We start from the raw sequence: 20,837 nt of genomic DNA on the forward strand, positions 1-20,837 counted from the left end.
GGCTGGAGACTACAGCTCCCAGCGGGCTTTGCGTGTACTTCCGGTTCCCGCAGCCAGCTCGCCCGGAGGCGCTACAAAGGCGGGCCAGCCCCTCGGTGGAGCGGGAGGCTTTCTTTCTTGTTGGCTACACGGAGAACCCTACCTGGACGCACATCTCATCACACGCAGCCTCTGCCCCTGGGTCCAGGAACGCTGTAAGTCTCGCCGCTATTACCAACTCACGGCGGCTGGAGACTACAGCTCCCAGCGGGCTTTGCGTGTACTTCCGGTTCCCGCAGCCAGCGCGCCCGGAGGCGCTACAAAGGCGGGCCAACCCCTCCGCGTCGCGGGACGCGCGCGGGCAGCGCCGGGCGGAGCCCGGGCAGAGGGCGGGCCGTCTGTGGCCGTCAGGGGCTGACAGAGGCTGGGCTGGGCCCTGTCCCTTTCTTCTTACCCACCGTGACGACTCACGCTTGGTGCCTGTTGTCCCTCTGTTGCTCAAACCATGTCTACACGCTCTGGTAAGCCCCTCAGGGGTGAGGTTGAAAGGGGATCTAATGTCGCGAGCCCTGTCATAGGGTCAATGGACCGTTTTATTACCAGGGTAGCGGCGGTGATCGATAAGGAGATCGCCATGTCTGAGCGGCGTCTATCTGAAGTATACCTCCCTGCAAGACGCTCATCATTGGGGGCAGTCGCCCAGTCGCTCACACCAGCCATTACCCGGGTTCAAGCAGGTACCCCCCCTAGTATGGTCAGTGCTCCCTCAGAATCCCCCCATCTGACTGGTATCGAGCAAAATATAGATAGGCTGGAAACTCTGGCCGCTCTCCTTCCTATAGTCACAATGGAAGACGGTGGCCCTAGTAACCGTTCCATATCACTACCACCTATTCCGTCAAGTGATGTCATTAGAGATCCCGAGTCCCCAAATTCCCCTGCACCTACCACAGTTGTACCAGATGGAAACCTAGTTGGGGCTTCACATATCACTGTGACTCCTGACACTAGGCAGGAGTTCCCCCTCGTAGGTAAAAAATCGCGCAAACGTAAGAAGGGTAGGCTAGTGAGACAGGCCGCCCTCTACCAAAGAGTAAGGAAGTCTCCTGTACCTAATACAAGAACTATAAGGGGTGCCCCTATGCTGAATGAAACTGACACAGAAGGGGATGTACTGATTTCTCCAAAGGGCCCTCACACAACCAAGGTCTCAAAGCGAGCTGACTTAGTAGCAGTCGAAAATATTCTGGAGAAGGTATATACCCTCTTGAAACCGTTACTAACTCAAGTGAAGGGTCTAGGGGAGAGGATTGACAAACTAGAGCAGTCAACACTGGATGGGTTACACTCACTCAAAACAACAATCAAATTAGCAACTAGAGTGACTGTAAATAAGGATGTGGGTGTAGAAGGGAATGATCTATCAGCGCAGAAAGGCCCTAAGCCCCCAACAACCCAAAACAAAGCTGCTCCTAATAATCTAGTAATCCCAATTCCTAAATCTCCTCCCCATCTGAAACCAGGTCCAAGCTACAAGGGACTCTCAACACACAAAGAGCCTGAGAAAAATAAGCCAAAATCTCTTCCTCAAAAACAGCAACAGACAACTGACGGTAATAAGGAAGTCCAACAAAAATTAGAAGGTAGCAGTAAACCCAGCGGCCCAACGACTAGGAAAGCCCCCAGGCCTGCAACACAATGTTCTGCCCCAACTATTTCCCCACAGGCCCACTGTATCCCCCCACGACGGATCCCCCCAATTAATCTTCCACCAGATTGTCAACCATTTGTTGCAGTCATGGTTAATGTGCCTCCCCTAAAGGATGGTCAGTTGGAAAACCATCAATCACTCAAGAACAAGTGTATACACTGGCTGAAGGCAAATAAACCAATCCCCCCGGGTATGGATGGCATTATTTTAAGTGTCAGTAGAGTGGGATGGGTAGGGCAAGGGAAAAAAATGCTGGAGGGAGACTGTGTAATTATAAACTTTCAAGATTACAGAGTGGTGCCATCCATTTGTACTCCTATTAAAAACATGGGGGCCTCGGGGGTTAAACTGGTAGACCTCTCATATTTTTACCCTAGGCACCTTGTTAGCCCAAATGGAGGAAGTGAAAGTTCTTTTAATTCTGGCCAAAATTGGGCCGGGGTTGTAGGAGGCGATAGGGAGAAACAAATGTGGGCAATTGGCCCCTGCTGACTGGAATCAGCGAGCAGAGCAGAACAAGTAGAAGCAACACCAACCCAAATAAACCTTGCAAGTGGAATGGGAGACCCTATAATAATTCTACAAGATCCCTGCTCTCCTTGGATATATAGGGGGAGCCCTATAGATAGGGGCTTGCAAGCGCCCAGCGACCATCCAGCTGTGACGGACCTAGTCTTTAAGGTTTTCAGCTGGAACATCGCAGGGATTGCTGGAAAACTGGCCCTCCCAGACTTTACTGCATGGGTTGATAAGCACTCCTTGTGCCTCTTCCAGGAAACCTGGAGCCTGATACCGGTCCATAGGGTGGGTTTTTCCTCATACTCCTCTCCTGCGCGGGTCTCGGATTCCGGGAGAGGCCGCCCAGCGGGCGGCCTTCTTATTTGGGTCGCGGCTTCTCTAAACTGTAGAGTAGTGGACTATCCCACAGGTTCCCCGGACATACAAAATATTACCCTTATTGACCAAAGGGGAAGAATTGTTCTAAACATCTTTAATGTGTATGCTCGGGGTACAAAGGGTGGGAGAAAGTCTCCTGTAATAGCTCTTCTCGAGACCCTGTTAAACAACACCCCCCATAAGACCCGCACCCTGGTTGTAGGTGATATGAACTGCACGTTCGAGCCTTTGGGCTCGGACGTTTCCCTCTACCAGGATGAGGAGGATGCCAGGTGGGGGATCCCGGCTCTGGACATCGCACCGATTAAAAGGTGGACAGAAGTGGCGCTCCAAATATACTCCCTTACTCTTGAATTTAATCTAAGGGCAGCGAATGGGAGGACTTCCTTGGATAGGGGGGGTGCACATACCTACAACAGACCAGGGCACACCTCTAGGTTGGATTATGTCCTAATAGACGTGTGCTTATGGTCTTATGTAAGGGACATGCAGGTGGTCCCTTCGACAGAAAGTGATCACAACCCTCTCTCCCTAGAAATGGAACAATGGTGGCAACCCCTAAGGAAGGCCAACATTAAAGAGGCACTCGTACCACTAGATGAATCTGAAGTCTCCCCATGTGGTAGAAGAATTAAATGGGCGAAACTGGTCCTATCCGAGGCGAAGGTTGGGGAAATTCAATCCCATTTAAACCACGCGGTAACATCCCTGGAATCCTCGCTAGAAGGGGTGGGTAATGTGAGTGGTTTATTTCTCTCCCTGATTGAAGCCCTAACCAAGGTGTTTACCCTGTACTCTAAAAAGCCGGGCAATACAGGAACTAAAAAATCTGTTGAGGGGTGGTATACCCAAGCATGCAGGATCCATAAGGGAAAGCTAGTTGAGGCAGTTAAATCTAAATCCCAAAGTGTGATCCAGGAAGCTAGGAAGGCTTACAAAAAGATCCTTAGTTTGGCTAGAAGGGAGTGGGAAGAAAATTACTGGGAAGACCTACTCCAGGCTAGCAAAATTAGGGATTCAGGGGTGTTTTGGAATCTCATAAGGAAACGGAGCAAATCCAATGTAGCCATGAGACCCTGCAGCATCCCGCCTCAAAGTTGGGCAAAACACTTTGGGTCTTTATACCTCCCACCAGATGGGGAACTGTCTGCGGGGATGGATCTCACACTAGCAATCGAACCTCATGCCTATGACCTCTTCACTCCCTTAGAGATTGAGGGGGTTATAGGCTGGGTGGCACCTCGCAAGGCACCGGGCCCGGACGGTCTTCCGGGTGATTTGATGAGAGCTTACCCAGCGGAATGGGGAAGGATCATAGCACCTCTCCTAAATGATATTATGAGGGGAGGAGTAGTACCAGAATCTTGGAAAGGGGCGGTGGTCGTCCCCATTTATAAAAAAGGATGCAGGGAAACCCCGGGAAACTATCGCCCAATAAGTCTGATAGACTCCACCCAAAAGATAGCTGGCAAAGCCATCCTTGGTAGGATCCTCCATTGGGTGGAGGAGAATAAAATCCTATCAGACTTTCAGGCAGGTTTCCGGGCTGGTATGGGGACTATAGAGCAGGTGTTTAGGTTGTCCCTTTTGGGGTGGAAGGTGGTGGAACTAGGCAAGGGTAGTCTTTACTTAGCCTTTATAGACTTGAAGACTGCCTTTGACCTAGTTCCCCGGGAAGAGCTCTGGAGGGTCCTTTGTGAGTTGGGGCTACCACCTTACATCTTGTCCCTTCTTATAAGCCTTCATGCCCACACTTTTGCACAGGTCCGCTGGGGTATTAACGGAGAGCTCACGGAAAAAATACCAGTGTCTAGGGGCGTAAGACAGGGATGCGTCTTGGCACCCACCCTATTCTCGTTATATCTGAATGGGGTGGTAAAACACCTTCAACAAGAACCAGCCGACGCCCCCTGTCTTGGAGGTGTCCGTATCCCAACCCTGCTTTTTGCGGACGACACGCTCCTGATTTCGAAGACCCCACAAGGACTACAGAAACTTCTAACACGTTTCCAGGAGTTCTGTGTTGCAAAAGGGCTAATAATAAATGTGGACAAAACAAAATACCTAGTTGTTAACCCACCGAAAAAATTGGGCCGCCCACCTACACTCAACTCTATTCCCCTGGAGAAAGTAGCCGAATTCGACTACCTTGGCATTCGGATTACGGACAGGATGACTTGGGCAAACCACATTGAAAAAATGGTCCTTAACCACAGGAGAGTAGGAGGAGCTCTCATGAGGGAATATAGGGCCTCAACTAGGAGATCACTTACCCCAGTACTCGACATCTACAAGGCCAAAGTAGCGACATCAGCCTTGTATGGGGCAGAACTGTGGGGCCACTGCCGTCTGGATGCCCTAGTTACTGCTGAGAGCAAGCTATTAAAATCCTTCATCGCTGTTCCTCTGAGCACACCGTCAGTACCAGTGAGGATGGACACGGGATGTAAAAACATTAAAGATCAGGCCCAGCTTCGCCCGCTCCTATTGTGGACACGGATCTGGAGGTGCGAAGAATTAAAATCCTATGCTGATGCCCTGAGAGACATAATGAGCCAGGGGGGTTGGGCCAAGATAAAATGGCTAAAGGACACCAAAAAGCTGTTGGAGAATATAGGACTAGGGGATTGCTGGTCATCCTGCTCAGCCCCTCCAAAAGAAGTTGTCAAGGCGCTTTTTTGGAAATGGACTGCAGAGCGTCTGATCTCTAACTCCAATCACTGCAGGTCGACTGCCACCTTTTTACAAATTAAAGACACTGTGGCCACTGAACCTTACTTGGACCTGATCACTCTCCCCTTTGACCGCGCTCTTTACTTTAAATTTAGAGTTGGTTCCCTCCCGCTAGGTGCCCTGGTATCGAAATGGTCAACAGCGGATCGCACTTCTCCCAACTGTGCATGTTGTCCGAGTAAGATTGAGTCTATTGCGCACGTTTTATTTGAATGCCCGGATTATGCAAGGCCTAGGAGCTCTTGGCTGAAACCACTCTGCCGTAACATGGGCACACGCAGTCACTTAGTAGCCTTGCGTATCCTAAGTACGGACACTTCCCCCCCATAGTTTGTGGAATAGCTAAATTTTTAAAGCAGTTTTGGCTCATTCGATGTAAGAGATTGTCAGTAGCTGTTTAATCCTCGTTTTAGCTAATTTATTAACGGACTTTACACCCTTTTATCACTTTTTAATATTCCTAACATTTCTTACTGACTTCTTATGGCATAAATTTTTTGTATACTGTATTGATTGTATTATGTATGTGCTTATAAGATATCTCTGCGTATCGAATAAAAGCTTATGACTGACTGATATCGATCCATTTCTCTTGTATGAGAAAAGAGACTGATCAATAAATAACATCTTTTATTGAACACGCCCGTCTCTTCCTTTTCTCTACAATCTGGTGAGACTAAGAATGCACGTACTGACTGAGTAAAATAAGTCGTCTTTTGTTTTCACACGACTCTAGAGATACACTCTTGATTAGGGGAGAGCAAAGTTGTCATGTTCTATGGTTGTCAGAAACTAAATCCCTTCTTGTCTATCCAGGGAGGTTCAACTCCTCCTTGCCTATTCGAGAAAGTTTCTAGTGAACTCTGAGCTAGCTGGCAAAACCCAAAACTTTAAGTCTAATATCGACAGTAGTAGACCTAGTTAACGTCTGGTCTAGGCCTATACTATTGAAGGTATTATTCCAATGCGCAGAGCCTATTGGGATAATAGGAACTACACTACAACGGGAACCTGCACCCTCTTTGGTGTGAGTGAGTGAACAACTCCCAGGACCTTGTAATGGAAGCCTGCAGCCTCTTTGGTGTGAGTGAGTGAGTGAACAGCTCCCGGGTGCCTTGTGATGGGAGCCTGCACCCTCTTTGGTGTGAGTGAATGACCAGCTCCCAGGTGCCTTCTAATGGGAGCCGGTCGCCTCTTTGCTGTGAGAGAGTGAACAGCTCCTAAGTGCCTCGTGATGGGAACCTGCACCTTCTTTGGTGTGAGTGAGTGAACAGCTCCTAAGTGGCTCGTGATGGGAACCTGCACCTTCTTTGGTGTGAGTGAGTCACCAGCTCCCGGGTGCCTTGTGATGGGAGCCTGCACCCTCTTTGGTGTGAGTGAGTGAACAGCTCCCATTCTCTTGTGATGGGAGCCTGCTCCCTCTTTGGTGTGAGTGAATGACCAGCTCCCAGGTGCCTTCTAATGGGAGCCTAAAGCCTCTTTAGTGTGAGTGAGTGAAGAGCTCCCGGGTGCCCCGTGATGGGAACCTGCACATTCTTCGGTGTGAGTGAGTGAACAGCTTCCAGGTGCCTTGTGATGGGAGCCTGCACCCTCTTTGGTGTGAGTGAATGAGTCAAAAGCTCCCAGGTGCCTTGTGATGGGAGCCTGCACCCTCTTTGGTGTGAGTGAGTGAACAGCTCCCAGGTGCCTTGTGATAGGAGCCTGCACCCTCTTTGGTGTGAGTGAGTGAACAGCTTCCAGGTGCCTTGTAATGGGAGCCGGCCGCCTCTTTGGTGTGAGTGAGTGAACAGCTTCCAGGTGCCTTGTGATGGGCGCCTGCACCGTCTTTGTTGTGAGTGAGTGAACAGCTTCCAGGTGCCTTGTGATGGGAGCCTGCCCTCTCTTTGGTGTGAGTGAGTGAACAACTCCCAGGTGCCCCGTGATGGGAGCCTGCACTCTCTTTGTTGTGAGAGAGTGAACAGCTCCTAAGTGCCTCGTGATGGGAACCTGCACATTCTTCGGTGTGAGTGAGTGAACAGCTTCCAGGTGCCTTGTGATGGGAGCCTGCACCCTCTTTGGTGTGAGTGAGTGAGTCAAAAGTTCCCAGGTGCCTTGTGATGGGAGCCTGCACCCTCTTTGGTGTGAGTGAGTGAACAGCTTCCAGGTGCCTTGTAATGGGAGCCGGCTGCCTCTTTGGTGTGAGTGAGTGAACAGCTTCCAGGTGCCTTTTGATAGGAGCCTGCACCCTCTTTGTTGTGAGTGAGTGAACAGCTTCCAGGTGCCTTGTGATGAGAGCCTGCACCCTCTTTGTTGTGAGTGAGTGAACAGCTTCCATGTGCCTTGTATGGGAGCCTGCCACCTCTTTGGTGTGAGTGAGTGAACTGCTTCCAGGTGCCTTGTGATGGGAGCCTGCACCCTCTTTGTTGTGAGTGAGTGAACAGCTTCCAGGTGCCTTGTGATGGGAGCCTGCACCCTCTTTGGTGTGAGTGAGTGAACAACTCCCAGGACCATGTCATGGGAGCCTGCACCCTCTTTGGTGTGAGTGAGTGCACAGCTTCCATGTGCCTTGTATGGGAGCCTGCACCCTCTTTGGTGTGAGAGAGTGAACAGCTTCTAAGTACCTCGTGGTGGGAACCTGCACCTTCTTTGCTGTGAGTGAGTGAACAGCTTCCAGGTGCCTTGTATGGGAGCCTGCACCCTCTTTGGTGTGAATGAGTGAGTGAACAGCTCCCATTCTCTTGTGATGGGAACCTGCACCCTCTTTGGTGTGAGTGAGTGAACAACTCCCAGGTGCCTTGTGGTGGGAGCCTGCACCCTCTTTGGTGTGAGTGAGTGAACAACTCCCAGGACCTTGTAATGGGAGCCTGCAGCCTCTTTGGTGTGAGTGAGTGAACAGCTCCCATTCTCTTGTGATGGGAACCTGCACCCTCTTTGGTGTGAGTGAGTGAGTGAACAGCTCCCATTCTATTGTAATGGGAGCCTGCAGCCTCTTTGGTGTGAGAGAGTGAACAGCTTCCAGGTGCCTTGTGATGAGAGCCTGCACCCTCTTTGGTGTGAGTGAGTGAACAACTCCCAGGTGCCTCGTGATGAGAGCCTGCACCCTCTTTGGTGTGAGTGAGTGAACAGCTCCCAGGTGCCTTGTGGTGGGAGCCTGCAGCCTCTTTGGTGTGAGTGAGTGAACAGCTCCCATTCTCTTGTGATGGGAGCCTGCTCCCTCTTTGGTGTGAGTGAATGACCAGCTCCCAGGTGCCTTCTAATGGGAGCCTAAAGCCTCTTTAGTGTGAATGAGTGAACAGCTCCCGGGTGCCCCGTGATGGGAACCTGCACATTCGTCGGTGTGAGTGAGTGAACAGCTTCCAGGTGCCTTGTGATGGGAGCCTGCACCCTCTTTGGTGTGAGTGAGTGAGTCAAAAGCTCCCAGGTGCCTTGTGATGGGAGCCTGCACCCTCTTTGGTGTGAGTGAGTGAACAGCCTCCAGGTGCCTTGTAATGGGAGCCGGCCGCCTCTTTGTGTGAGTGAGTGAACAGCTTCCAGGTGCCTTGTGATGGGCGCCTGCACCCTCTTTGTTGTGAGTGAGTGAACAGCTTCCAGGTGCCTTGTGATGGGAGCCTGCACTCTCTTTGGTGTGAGTGAGTGAACAACTCCCAGGTGCCCCGTGATGGGAGCCTGCACTCTCTTTGGTGTGAGAGAGTGAACAGCTCCTAAGTGCCTTGTGATGGGAACCTGCACATTCTTCGGTGTGAGTGAGTGAACAGCTTCAAGGTGCCTTGTGATGGGAGCCTGCACCCTCTTTGGTGTGAGTGAGTGAGTCAAAAGCTCCCAGGTGCCTTGTGATGGGAGCCTGCACCCTCTTTCGTGTGAGTGAGTGAACAGCTCCCATGTGCCTTGTATGGGAGCCTGCCGCGTCTTTGGTGTGAGTGAGTGAACAGCTTCCAGGTGCCTTGAAATGGGAGCCGGCCGCCTCTTTGGTGTGAGTGAGTGAACAGCTTCCAGGTGCCTTTTGATGGGAGCCTGCACCCTCTTTGTTGTGAGTGAGTGAACAGCTTCCAGGTGCCTTGTGATGGGAGCCTGCACTCTCTTTGGTGTGAGTGAGTGAACAACTCCCATGTGCCTCGTGATGGGAGCCTGCACCCTCTTTGGTGTGAGTGAGTGAACAGCTTCCATGTGCCTTGTATGGGAGCCTGCCGCCTCTTTGGTGTGAGTGAATGAACTGCTTCCAGGTGCCTTGTGATGGGAGCCTGCACCCTCTTTGTTGTGAGTGAGTGAACAGCTTCCAGGTGCCTTGTGATGGGAGCCTGCACCCTCTTTGGTGTGAGTGAGTGAACAACTCCCAGGACCATGTAATGGGAGCCTGCACCCTCTTTGGTGTGAGTGAGTGAACAGCTCCCAGGTGCCCTGTATGGGAGCCTGCCGGCTCTTTGGTGTGAGTGAGTGAACAGCTCCCAGGTGCCTTGTGATGGGAGCCTGCACCCTCTTTGGTGTGAGTGAGTGCACAGCTTCCATGTGCCTTGTATGGGAGCCTGCCGCTTCTTTGGTGTGAGTGAGTGAACAGCTCCCAGGTGCCCCGTGATAGGAGCCTGCACCCTCTTTGGTGTGAGAGAGTGAACAGCTCCTAAGTGCCTCGTGATGGGAACCTGCACCTTCTTTGCTGTGAGTGAGTGAACAGCTTCCAGGTACCTTGTATGGGAGCCTGCACCCTCTTTGGTGTGAATGAGTGAGTGAACAGCTCCCATTCTCTTGTGATGGGAACCTGCACCCTCTTTGGTGTGAGTGAGTGAACAACTCCCAGGTGCCTTGTGGTGGGAGCCTGCACCCTCTTTGGTGTGAGTGAGTGAACAACTCCCAGGACCTTGTAATGGGAGCCTGCAGCCTCTTTGGTGTGAGTGAGTGAACAGCTCCCATTCTCTTGTGATGGGAACCTGCACCCTCTATGGTGTGAGTGAGTGAGTGAACAGCTCCCATTCTATTGTAATGGGAGCCTGCACCCTCTTTGGTGTGAGTGAGTGAACAACTCCCAGGACCTTGTAATGGGAGCCTGCAGCCTCTTTGGTGTGAGAGAGTGAACAGCTTCCAGGTGCCTTGTGATGAGAGCCTGCACCCTCTTTGGTGTGAGTGAGTGAACAACTCCCAGGTGCCTCGTGATGAGAGCCTGCACCCTCTTTGGTGTGAGTGAGTGAACAGCTCCCATTCTCTTGTGATGGGAACCTGCACCCTCTTTGGTGTGAGTGAGTGAACAACTCCCAGGTGCCTCGTGATGAGAGCCTGCACCCTCTTTGGTGTGAGTGAGTGAACAACTCCCATGACCTTGTAATGGGAGCCTGCAGCCTCTTTGGTGTGAGTGAGTGAGTGAACAGCTCCCGGGTGCCTTGTGATGGGAGCCTGCACCCTCTTTGGTGTGAGTGAGTGAACAGCTCCTAAGTGCCTCGTGATGGGAACCTGCACCTTCTTTGGTTTGAGTGAGTGAACAGCTTCTAAGTGCCTCGTGATGGGAACCTGCACCTTCTTTGGTGTGAGTGAGTGAACAGCTCCTAAGTGCCTCGTGATGGGAATCTGCACCTTCTTTGGTGTGAGTGAGTCAACAGCTCCCGGGTGCCTTGTGATGGGAGCCTGCACCCTCTTTGGTGTGAGTGAGTGAACAGCTCCCATTCTCTTGTGATGGGAGCCTGCTCCCTCTTTGGTGTGAGTGAATGACCAGCTCCCAGGTGCCTTCTAATGAGAGCCTGAAGCTTCTTTAGTGTGAGTGAGTGAACAGCTCCCGGGTGCCCAGTGATGGGAGCCTGCACATTCTTCGGTGTGAGTGAGTGAACAGCTTCCAGGTGCCTTGTGATGGGAGCCTGCACCCTCTTTGGTGTGAGTGAGTGAGTCAAAAGCTCCCAGGTGCCTTGTGATGGGAGCCTGCACCCTCTTTCGTGTGAGTGAGTGAACAGCTCCCATGTGCCTTGTATGGGAGCCTGCCGCCTCTTTGGTGTGAGTGAGTGAACAGCTTCCAGGTGCCTTGTAATGGGAGCCGGCCGCCTCTTTGGTGTGAGTGAGTGAACAGCTTCCAGGTGCCTTGTGATGGGACCCTGCACCCGCTTTGTTGTGAGTGAGTGAACAGCTTCCAGGTGCCTTGTGATGGGCGCCTGCACCCTCTTTGTTGTGAGTGAGTGAACAGCTTCCAGGTGCCTTGTGATGGGAGCCTGCACTCTCTTTGGTGTGAGTTAGTGAACAACTCCCAGGTGCCCCGTGATGGAAGCCTGCACTCTCTTTGGTGTGAGAGAGTGAACAGCTCCTAAGTGCCTCGTGATGGGAACCTGCACATTCTTCGGTGTGAGTGAGTGAACAGCTTCCAGGTGCCTTGTGATGTAAGCCTGCACCCTCTTTGGTGTGAGTGACTGAGTCAAAAGCTCCCAGGTGCCTTGTGATGGGAGCCTGCACCCTCTTTCATGTGAGTGAGTGAACAGCTCCCATGTCCCTTGTCTGGGAGCCTGCCGCCTCTTTGGTGTGAGTGAGTGAACAGCTTCCAGGTGCCTTGTAATGGGAGCCGGCCGCCTATTTGGTGTGAGTGAGTGAACAGCTTCCAGGTGCCTTTTGATGGGAGCCTGCACCCTCATTGTTGTGAGTGAGTGAACAGCTTCCAGGTGCCTTGTGATGGGAGCCTGCACTCTCTTTTGTGTGAGTGAGTGAACAACTCCCATGTGCCTCGTGATGGGAGCCTGCACCCTCTTTGGTGTGAGTGAGTGAACAGCTTCCATGTGCCTTGTATGGGAGCCTGCCGCCTCTTTGGTGTGAGTGAGTGAACAGCTTCCAGGTGCCTTGTGATGGGAGCCTGCACCCTCTTTGGTGTGAGTGAGTGCACAGCTTCCATGTGCCTTGTATGGAGCCTGCCGCCTCTTTGGTGTGAGTGAGTGAACAGCTCCCGGGTGCCCCGTGATAGGAGCCTGCACCCTCTTTGGTGTGAGAGAGTGAACAGCTCCTAAGTGCCTCGTGATGGGAACCTGCACCTTCTTTGCTGTGAGTGAGTGAACAGCTTCCAGGTGCCTTGTATGGGAGCCTGCACCCTCTTTGGTGTGAATGAGTGAGTGAACAGCTCCCATTCTCTTGTGATGGGAACCTGCACCCTCTTTGGTGTGAGTGAGTGAACAACTCCCAGGTGCCTTGTGGTGGGAGCCTGCACCCAATTTGGTGTGAGTGAGTGAACAACTCCCAGGACCTTGTAATGGGAGCATGCAGCCTCTTTGGTGTGAGTGAGTGAACAGCTCCCATTCTCTTGTGATGGGAACCTGCACCCTCTTTGGTGTGAGTGAGTGAGTGAACAGCTCCCATTCTATTGTAATGGGAGCCTGCACCCTCTTTGGTGTGAGTGAGTGAACAGCTTCCAGGTGCCTTGTAATGGGAGCCGGCCGCCTCTTTGGTGTGAGTGAGTGAACTGCTTCCCGGTGCCTTGTGATGGGAGCCTGCACCCTCTTTGTTGTGAGTGAGTGAACAGCTTCCAGGTGCCTTGTGATGGGAGCCTGCACCCTCTTTGGTGTGAGTGAGTGAACAACTCCTAGGACCATGTAATGGGAGCCTGCACCCTCTTTGGTGTGAGTGAGTGAACAGCTCCCAGGTGCCCTGTATGGGAGCATGCCGCCTCTTTGGTGTGAGTGAGTGAACAGCTTCCAGGTGCCTTGTGATGGGAGCCTGCACCCTCTTTGGTGTGAGTGAGTGCACAGCTTCCATGTGCCTTGTATGGGAGCCTGCCGCCTCTTTGGTGTGAGTGAGTGAACAGCTCCCGGTTGCCCCGTGATAGGAGCCTGCACCCTCTTTGGTGTGAAAGAGTGAACAGCTTCCAGGTGCCTTGTATGGGAGCCTGCACCCTCTTTGGTGTGAATGAGTGAGTGAACAGCTCCCATTCTCTTGTGATGGGAACCTGCACCCTCTTTGGTGTGAGTGAGTGAACAACTCCCAGGTGCCTTGTGGTGGGAGCCTGCAGCCTCTTTGGTGTGAGAGAGTGAACAGCTTCCAGGTGCCTTGTGATGGGAGCCTGCACCCTCTTTGGTGTGAGTGAGTGAACAACTCCCAGGTGCCTCGTGAAGAGAGGCTGCACCCTCTTTGGTGTGAGTGAGTGAACAGCTCCCAGGTGCCTTGTGGTGGGAGCCTGCACCCTCTTTGGTGTGAGTGAGTGAACAGCTCCCATTCTCTTGTGATGGGAACCTGCACCCTCTTTGGTGTGAGTGAGTGAACAACTCCCAGGACCTTGTAATGGAAGCCTGCAGCCTCTTTGGTGTGAGTGAGTGAGTGAACAGCTCCCGGGTGCCTTGTGATGGGAGCCTGCACCCTCTTTGGTGTGAGTGAATGACCAGCTCCCAGGTGCCTACTAATGGGAGCCGGTCGACTCTTTGCTGTGAGAGAGTGAACAGCTCCTAAGTGCCTCGTGATGGGAACCTGCACCTTCTTTGGTGTGAGTGAGTGAACAGCTCCTAAGTGCCTCGTGATGGGAACCTGCACCTTCTTTGGTGTGAGTGAGTGAACAGCTCCTAAGTGGCTCGTGATGGGAACCTGCACCTTCTTTGGTGTGAGTGAGTCAACAGCTCCCGGGTGCCTTGTGATGGGAGCCTGCACCCTCTTTGGTGTGAGTGAGTGAACAGCTTCCATTCTCTTGTGATGGGAGCCTGCTCCCTCTTTGGTGTGAGTGAATGACCAGCTCCCAGGTGCCTTCTGATGGGAGCCTAAAGCTTCTTTAGTGTGAGTGAGTGAACAGCTCCCGGGTGCCCCGTGATGGGAACCTGCACATTCTTCGGTGTGAGTGAGTGAACAGCTTCCAGGTGCCTTGTGATGGGAGCCTGCACCCTCTTTGGTGTGAGTGAATGAGTCAAAAGCTCCCAGGTGCCTTGTGATGGGAGCCTGCACCCTCTTTGGTGTGAGTGAGTGAACAGCTCCCAGGTGCCTTGTGGTGGGAGCGTGCACCCTCTTTGGTGTGAGTGAGTGAACAGCTTCCAGGTGCCTTGTAATGGGAGCCGGCCGCCTCTTTGGTGTGAGTGAGTGAACAGCTTCCAGGTGCCTTGTGATGGGCGCCTGCACCCTCCTTGTTGTGAGTGAGTGAACAGCTTCCAGGTGCCTTGTGATGGGAGCCTGCACTCTCTTTGGTGTGAGTGAGTGAACAACTCCCAGGTGCCCCGTGATGGGAGCCTGCACTCTCTTTGTTGTGAGAGAGTGAACAGCTCCTAAGTGCCTCGTGATGGGAACCTGCACATTCTTCGGTGTGAGTGAGTGAACAGCTTCCAGGTGCCTTGTGATGGGAGCCTGCACCCTCTTTGGTGTGAGTGAGTGAGTCAAAAGCTCCCAGGTGCCTTGTGATGGGAGCCTGCACCCTCTTTGTTGTGAGTGAGTGAACAGCTTCCATGTGCCTTGTATGGGAGCCTGCACCCTCTTTGTTGTGAGTGAGTGATCAGCTTCCATGTGCCTTGTATGGGAGCCTGCCGCCTCTTTGGTGTGAGTGAGTGAACTGCTTCCAGGTGCCTTGTGATGAGAGCCTGCACCCTCTTTGTTGTGAGTGAGTGAACAGCTTCCAGGTGCCTTGTGATGGGAGCCTGCACCCTCTTTGGTGTGAGTGAGTGAACAACTCCCAGGACCATGTAATGGGAGCCTGCACCCTCTTTGGTGTGAGTGAGTGCACAGCTTCCATGTGCCTTGTATGGGAGCCTGCCGCCTCTTTGGTGTGAGTGAGTGAACAGCTCCCGGGTGCCCCGAGATAGGAGCCTGCACCCTCTTTGGTGTGAGAGAGTGAACAGCTCCTAAGTGCCTCGTGGTGGGAACCTGCACCTTCTTTGCCGTGAGTGAGTGAACAGCTTCCAGGTGCCTTGTATGGGAGCCTGCACCCTCTTTGGTGTGAATGAGTGAGTGAACAGCTCCCATTCTCTTGTGATGGGAACCTGCACCCTCTTTGGTGTGAGTGAGTGAACAACTCCCAGGTGCCTTGTGGTGGGAGCCTGCACCCTCTTTGGTGTGAGTGAGTGAACAACTCCCAGGACCTTGTAATGGGAGCCTGCAGCCTCTTTGGTGTGAGTGAGTGAACAGCTCCCATTCTCTTGTGATGGGAACCTGCACCCTCTTTGGTGTGAGTGAGTGAGTGAACAGCTCCCATTCTATTGTAATGGGAGCCTGCACCCTCTTTGGTGTGAGTGAGTGAACAACTCCCAGGACCTTGTAATGGGAGCCTGCAGCCTCTTTGGTGTGAGAGAGTGAACAGCTTCGAGGTGCCTTGTGATGGGAGCCTGCACCCTCTTTGGTGTGAGAGAGTGAACAGCTTCGAGGTGCCTTGTGATGGGAGCCTGCACCCTCTTTGGTGTGAGTGAGTGAACAACTCCCAGGTGCCTCGTGATGAGAGTCTGCACCCTCTTTGGTGTGAGTGAGTGAACAGCTCCCAGGTGCCTTGTGGTGGGAGCCTGCAGCCTCTTTGGTGTGAGTGAGTGAACAGCTCCCATTCTCTTGTGATGGGAACCTGCACCTTCTTTGGTGTGAGTGAGTGAACAGCTCCCATTCTATTGTAATGGGAGCCTGCACCCTCTTTGGTGTGAGTGAGTGAACAAATCCCAGGACCTTGTAATGGGAGCCTGCAGCCTCTTTGGTGTGAGAGAGTGAACAGCTTCCAGGTGCCTTGTGATGGGGGCCTGCACCCTCTTTGGTGTGAGTGAGTGAACAACTCCCAGGTGCCTCGTGATGAGAGCCTGCACCCTCTTTGGTGTGAGTGAGTGAACAACTCCCAGGACCTTGTAATGGGAGCCTGCAGCCTCTTTGGTGTGAGTGAGTGAGTGAACAGCTCCCGGGTGCCTTGTGGTGGGAGCCTGCACCCTCTTTGGTGTGAGTGAGTGAACAGCTCCTAAGTGCCTCGTGATGGGAACCTGCACCTTCTTTGGTGTGAGTGAGTAAACAGCTCCTAAGTGCTTTGTGATGGGAACCTGCACCTTCTTTGGTGTGAGTGAGTGAACAGCTCCTAAGTGCCTCGTGATGGGAATCTGCACCTTCTTTGGTGTGAGTGAGTCAACAGCTCCCGGGTGCCTTGTGATGGGAGCCTGCACCCTCTTTGGTGTGAGTGAGTGAACAGCTCCCATTCTCTTGTGATGGGAGCCTGCTCCCTCTTTGGTGTGAGTGAATGACCAGCTCCCAGGTGCCTTCTAATGGGAGCCTGAAGCTTCTTTAGTGTGAGTGAGTGAAGAGCTCCCGGGTGCCCCGTGATGGGAGCCTGCACATTCTTCGGTGTGAGTGAGTGAACAGCTTCCAGGTGCCTTGTGATGGGAGCCTGCACCCTCTTTGGTGTGAGTGAGTGAGTCAAAAGCTCCCAGGTGCCTTGTGATGGGAGCCTGCACCCTCTTTCGTGAGAGTGAGTGAACAGCTCCCATGTGCCTTGTATGGGAGCCTGCCGCCTCTTTGGTGTGAGTGAGTGAACAGCTTCCAGGTGCCATGTAATGGGAGCCGGCCGCCTCTTTGGTGTGAGTGAGTGAACAGCTTCCAGGTGCCTTGTGATGGGAGCCTGCACCCTCTTTGTTGTGAGTGAGTGAACAGCTTCCAGGTGCCTTGTGATGGTAACCTGCACTCTCTTTGGTGTGAGTGAGTGAACAACTCCCATGTGCCTCGTGATGGGAGACTGCACCCTCTTTGGTGTGAGTGAGTGAACAGCTTCCATGTGCCTTGTATGGGAGCCTGCCGCCTCTTTGGTGTGAGTGAGTGAACAACTCCCAGGACCATGTAATGGGAGTCTGCACCCTCTTTGGTGTGATTGAGTGAACAGCTCCCAGGTGCCCTGTCTGGGAGCCTGCCGCCTCTTTGGTGTGAGTGAGTGAACAGCTTCCAGGTGCCCTGTCTGGGAGCCTGCCGCCTCTTTGGTGTGAGTGAGTGAACAGCTTCCAGGTGCCTTGTGATGGGCGCCTGCACCCTCTTTGTTGTGAGTGAGTGAACAGCTTCCAGGTGCCTTGTGATGGGAGCCTGCACTCTCATTGGTGTGAGTGAGTGAACAACTCCCAGGTGCCCCGTGATGGGAGCCTGCACTCTCTTTGGTGTGAGTGAGTGAACAGCTTCCAGGTGCCTTGTGTTGGGTGCCTGCACCCTCTTTGGTGTGAGTGAGTGAACAACTCCCAGGACCATGTAATGGGAGCCTGCACCCTCTTTGGTGTGAGTGAGTGAACAGCTCCCAGGTGCCCTGTATGGGAGCCTGCCGCCTCTTTGGTGTGAGTGAGTGAACAGCTTCCAGGTGCCTTGTGATGGGAGCCTGCACCCTCTTTGGTGTGAGTGAGTGCCCAGCTTCCATGTGCCTTGTATGGGAGCCTGCCGCCTCTTTGGTGTGAGTGAGTGAACAGCTCCTGGGTGCCCCGTGATAGGAGCCTGCACCCTCTTTGGTGTGAGAGAGTGAACAGCTCCTAATTGCCTCGTGATGGGAACCTGCACCTTCTTTGCTGTGAGTGAGTGAACAGCTTCCAGGTGCCTTGTATGGGAGCCTGCACCCTCTTTGGTGTGAATGAGTGAGTGAACAGCTCCCATTCTCTTCTGATGGGAGCCTGCACCCTCTTTGGTGTGAGTGAGTGAACAGCTTCCATGTGCCTTGTATGGGAGCCTGCCGCCTCTTTGGTGTGAGTGAGTGAACAACTCCCAGGACCATGTAATGGGAGCCTGCACCCTCTTTGGTGTGATTTAGTGAACAGCTCCCAGGTGCCCTGTCTGGGAGCCTGCCGCCTCTTTGGTGTGAGTGAGTGAACAGCTTCCAGCTGCCTTGTGATGGGCGCCTGCACCCTCTTTGTTGTGAGTGAGTGAACAGCTTCCAGGTGCCTTGTGATGGGAGCCTGCACTCTCATTGGTGTGAGTGAGTGAACAACTCCCAGGTGCCCCGTGATGGGAGCCTGCACTCTCTTTGGTGTGAGAGAGTGAACAGCTCCTAAGTGCCTCGTGATGGGAACCTGCACATTCTTCGGTGTGAGTGAGTGAACAGCTTCCAGGTGCCTTGTGATGGGAGCCTGCACCCTCTTTGGTGTGAGTGAGTGAGTCAAAAGCTCCCAGGTGCCTTGTGATGGGAGCCTGCACCCTCTTTGTTGTGAGTGAGTGAACAGCTTCCATGTGCCTTGTATGGGAGCCTGCACCCTCTTTGTTGTGAGTGAGTGAACAGCTTCCATGTGCCTTGTATGGGAGCCTGCCGCCTCTTTGGTGTGAGTGAGTGAACTGCTTCCAGGTGCCTTGTGATGGGAGCCTGCACCCTCTTTGTTGTGAGTGAGTGAACAGCTTCCAGGTGCCTTGTGATGGGAGCCTGCACCCTCTTTGGTGTGAGTGAGTGAACAACTCCCAGGACCATGTAATGGGAGCCTGCACCCTCTTTGGTGTGAGTGAGTGCACAGCTTCCATGTGCCTTGTATGGGAGCCTGCCGCCTCTTTGGTGTGAGTGAGTGAACAGCTCCCGGGTGCCCCGAGATAGGAGCCTGCACCCTCTTTGGTGTGAGAGAGTGAACAGCTCCTAAGTGCCTCGTGGTGGGAACCTGCACCTTCTTTGCTGTGAGTGAGTGAACAGCTTCCAGGTGCCTTGTATAGGAGCCTGCAACCTCTTTGGTGTGAATGAGTGAGTGAACAGCTCCCATTCTCTTGTGATGGGAACCTGCACCCTCTTTGGTGTGAGTGAGTGAACAACTCCCAGGTGCCTTGTGGTGGGAGCCTGCACCCTCTTTGGTGTGAGTGAGTGAACAACTCCCAGGACCTTGTAATGGGAGCCTGCAGCCTCTTTGGTGTGAGTGAGTGAACAGCTCCCATTCTCTTGTGATGGGAACCTGCACCCTCTTTGGTGTGAGTGAGTGAGTGAACAGCTCCCATTCTATTGTAATGGGAGCCTGCACCCTCTTTGGTGTGAGTGAGTGAGCAACTCCCAGGACCTTGTAATGGGAGCCTGCAGCCTCTTTGGTGTGAGAGAGTGAACAGCTTCGAGGTGCCTTGTGATGGGAGCCTGCACCCTCTTTGGTGTGAGTGAGTGAACAACTCCCAGGTGCCTCGTGATGAGAGCCTGCACCCTCTTTGGTGTGAGTGAGTGAACAGCTCCCAGGTGCCTTGTGGTGGGAGCCTGCAGCCTCTTTGGTGTGAGTGAGTGAACAGCTCCCATTCTCTTGTGATGGGAACCTGCACCTTCTTTGGTGTGAGTGAGTGAACAGCTCCCATTCTATTGTAATGGGAGCCTGCACCCTCTTTGGTGTGAGTGAGTGAACAAATCCCAGGACCTTGTAATGGGAGCCTGCAGCCTCTTTGGTGTGAGAGTGAACAGCTTCCAGGTGCCTTGTGATGGGAGCCTGCACCCTCTTTGGTGTGAGTGAGTGAACATCTCCCAGGTGCCTCGTGATGAGAGCCTGCACCCTCTTTGGTGTGAGTGAGTGAACAACTCCCAGGACCTTGTAATGGGAGCCTGCAGCCTCTTTGGTGTGAGTGAGTGAGTGAACAGCTCCCGGGTGCCTTGTGGTGGTAGCCTGCACCCTCTTTGGTGTGAGTGAGTGAACAGCTCCTAAGTGCCTCGTGATGGGAACTTGCACCTTCTTTGGTGTGAGTGAGTAAACAGCTCCTAAGTGCTTTGTGATGGGAACCTGCACCTTCTTTGGTGTGAGTGAGTGAACAGCTCCTAAGTGCCTCGTGATGGGAATCTGCACCTTCTTTGGTGTGAGTGAGTCAACAGCTCCCGGGTGCCTTGTGATGGGAGCCTGCACCCTCTTTGGTGTGAGTGAGTGAACAGCTCCCATTCTCTTGTGATGGGAGCCTGCTCCCTCTTTGGTGTGAGTGAATGACCAGCTCCCAGGTGCCTTCTAATGGGAGCCTGAAGCTTCTTTAGTGTGAGTGAGTGAAGAGCTCCCGGGTGCCCCGTGATGGGAACCTGCACATTCTTCAGTGTGAGTGAGTGAACAGCTTCCAGGTGCCTTGTGATGGGAGCCTGCACCCTCTTTGGTGTGAGTGAGTGAGTCAAAAGCTCCAAGGTGCCTTGTGATGGGAGCCTGCACCCTCTTTCGTGTGAGTGAGTGAACAGCTCCCATGTGCCTTGTATGGGAGCCTGCCGCCTCTTTGGTGTGAGTGAGTGAACAGCTTCCAGGTGCCTTGTAATGGGAGCCGGCCGCCTCTTTGGTGTGAGTGAGTGAACAGCTTCCAGGTGCCTTGTGATGGGACCCTGCACCCGCTTTGTTGTGAGTGAGTGAACAGCTTCCAGGTGCCTTGTGATGGGCGCCTGCACCCTCTTTGTTGTGAGTGAGTGAACAGCTTCCAGGTGCCTTGTGATGGGAGCCTGCACTCTCTTTGGTGTGAGTTAGTGAACAACTCCCAGGTGCCCCGTGATGGAAGCCTGCACTCTCTTTGGTGTGAGAGAGTGAACAGCTCCTAAGTGCCTCGTGATGGGAACCTGCACATTCTTCGGTGTGAGTGAGTGAACAGCTTCCAGGTGCCTTGTGATGTAAGCCTGCACCCTCTTTGGTGTGAGTGAGTGAGTCAAAAGCTCCCAGGTGCCTTGTGATGGGAGCCTGCACCCTCTTTCATGTGAGTGAGTGAACAGCTCCCATGTCCCTTGTCTGGGAGCCTG

Source organism: Lissotriton helveticus, chromosome 5_1, assembly GCF_964261635.1.
Source record: "Lissotriton helveticus chromosome 5_1, aLisHel1.1, whole genome shotgun sequence".
NCBI lineage: Eukaryota > Metazoa > Chordata > Amphibia > Caudata > Salamandridae > Lissotriton > Lissotriton helveticus.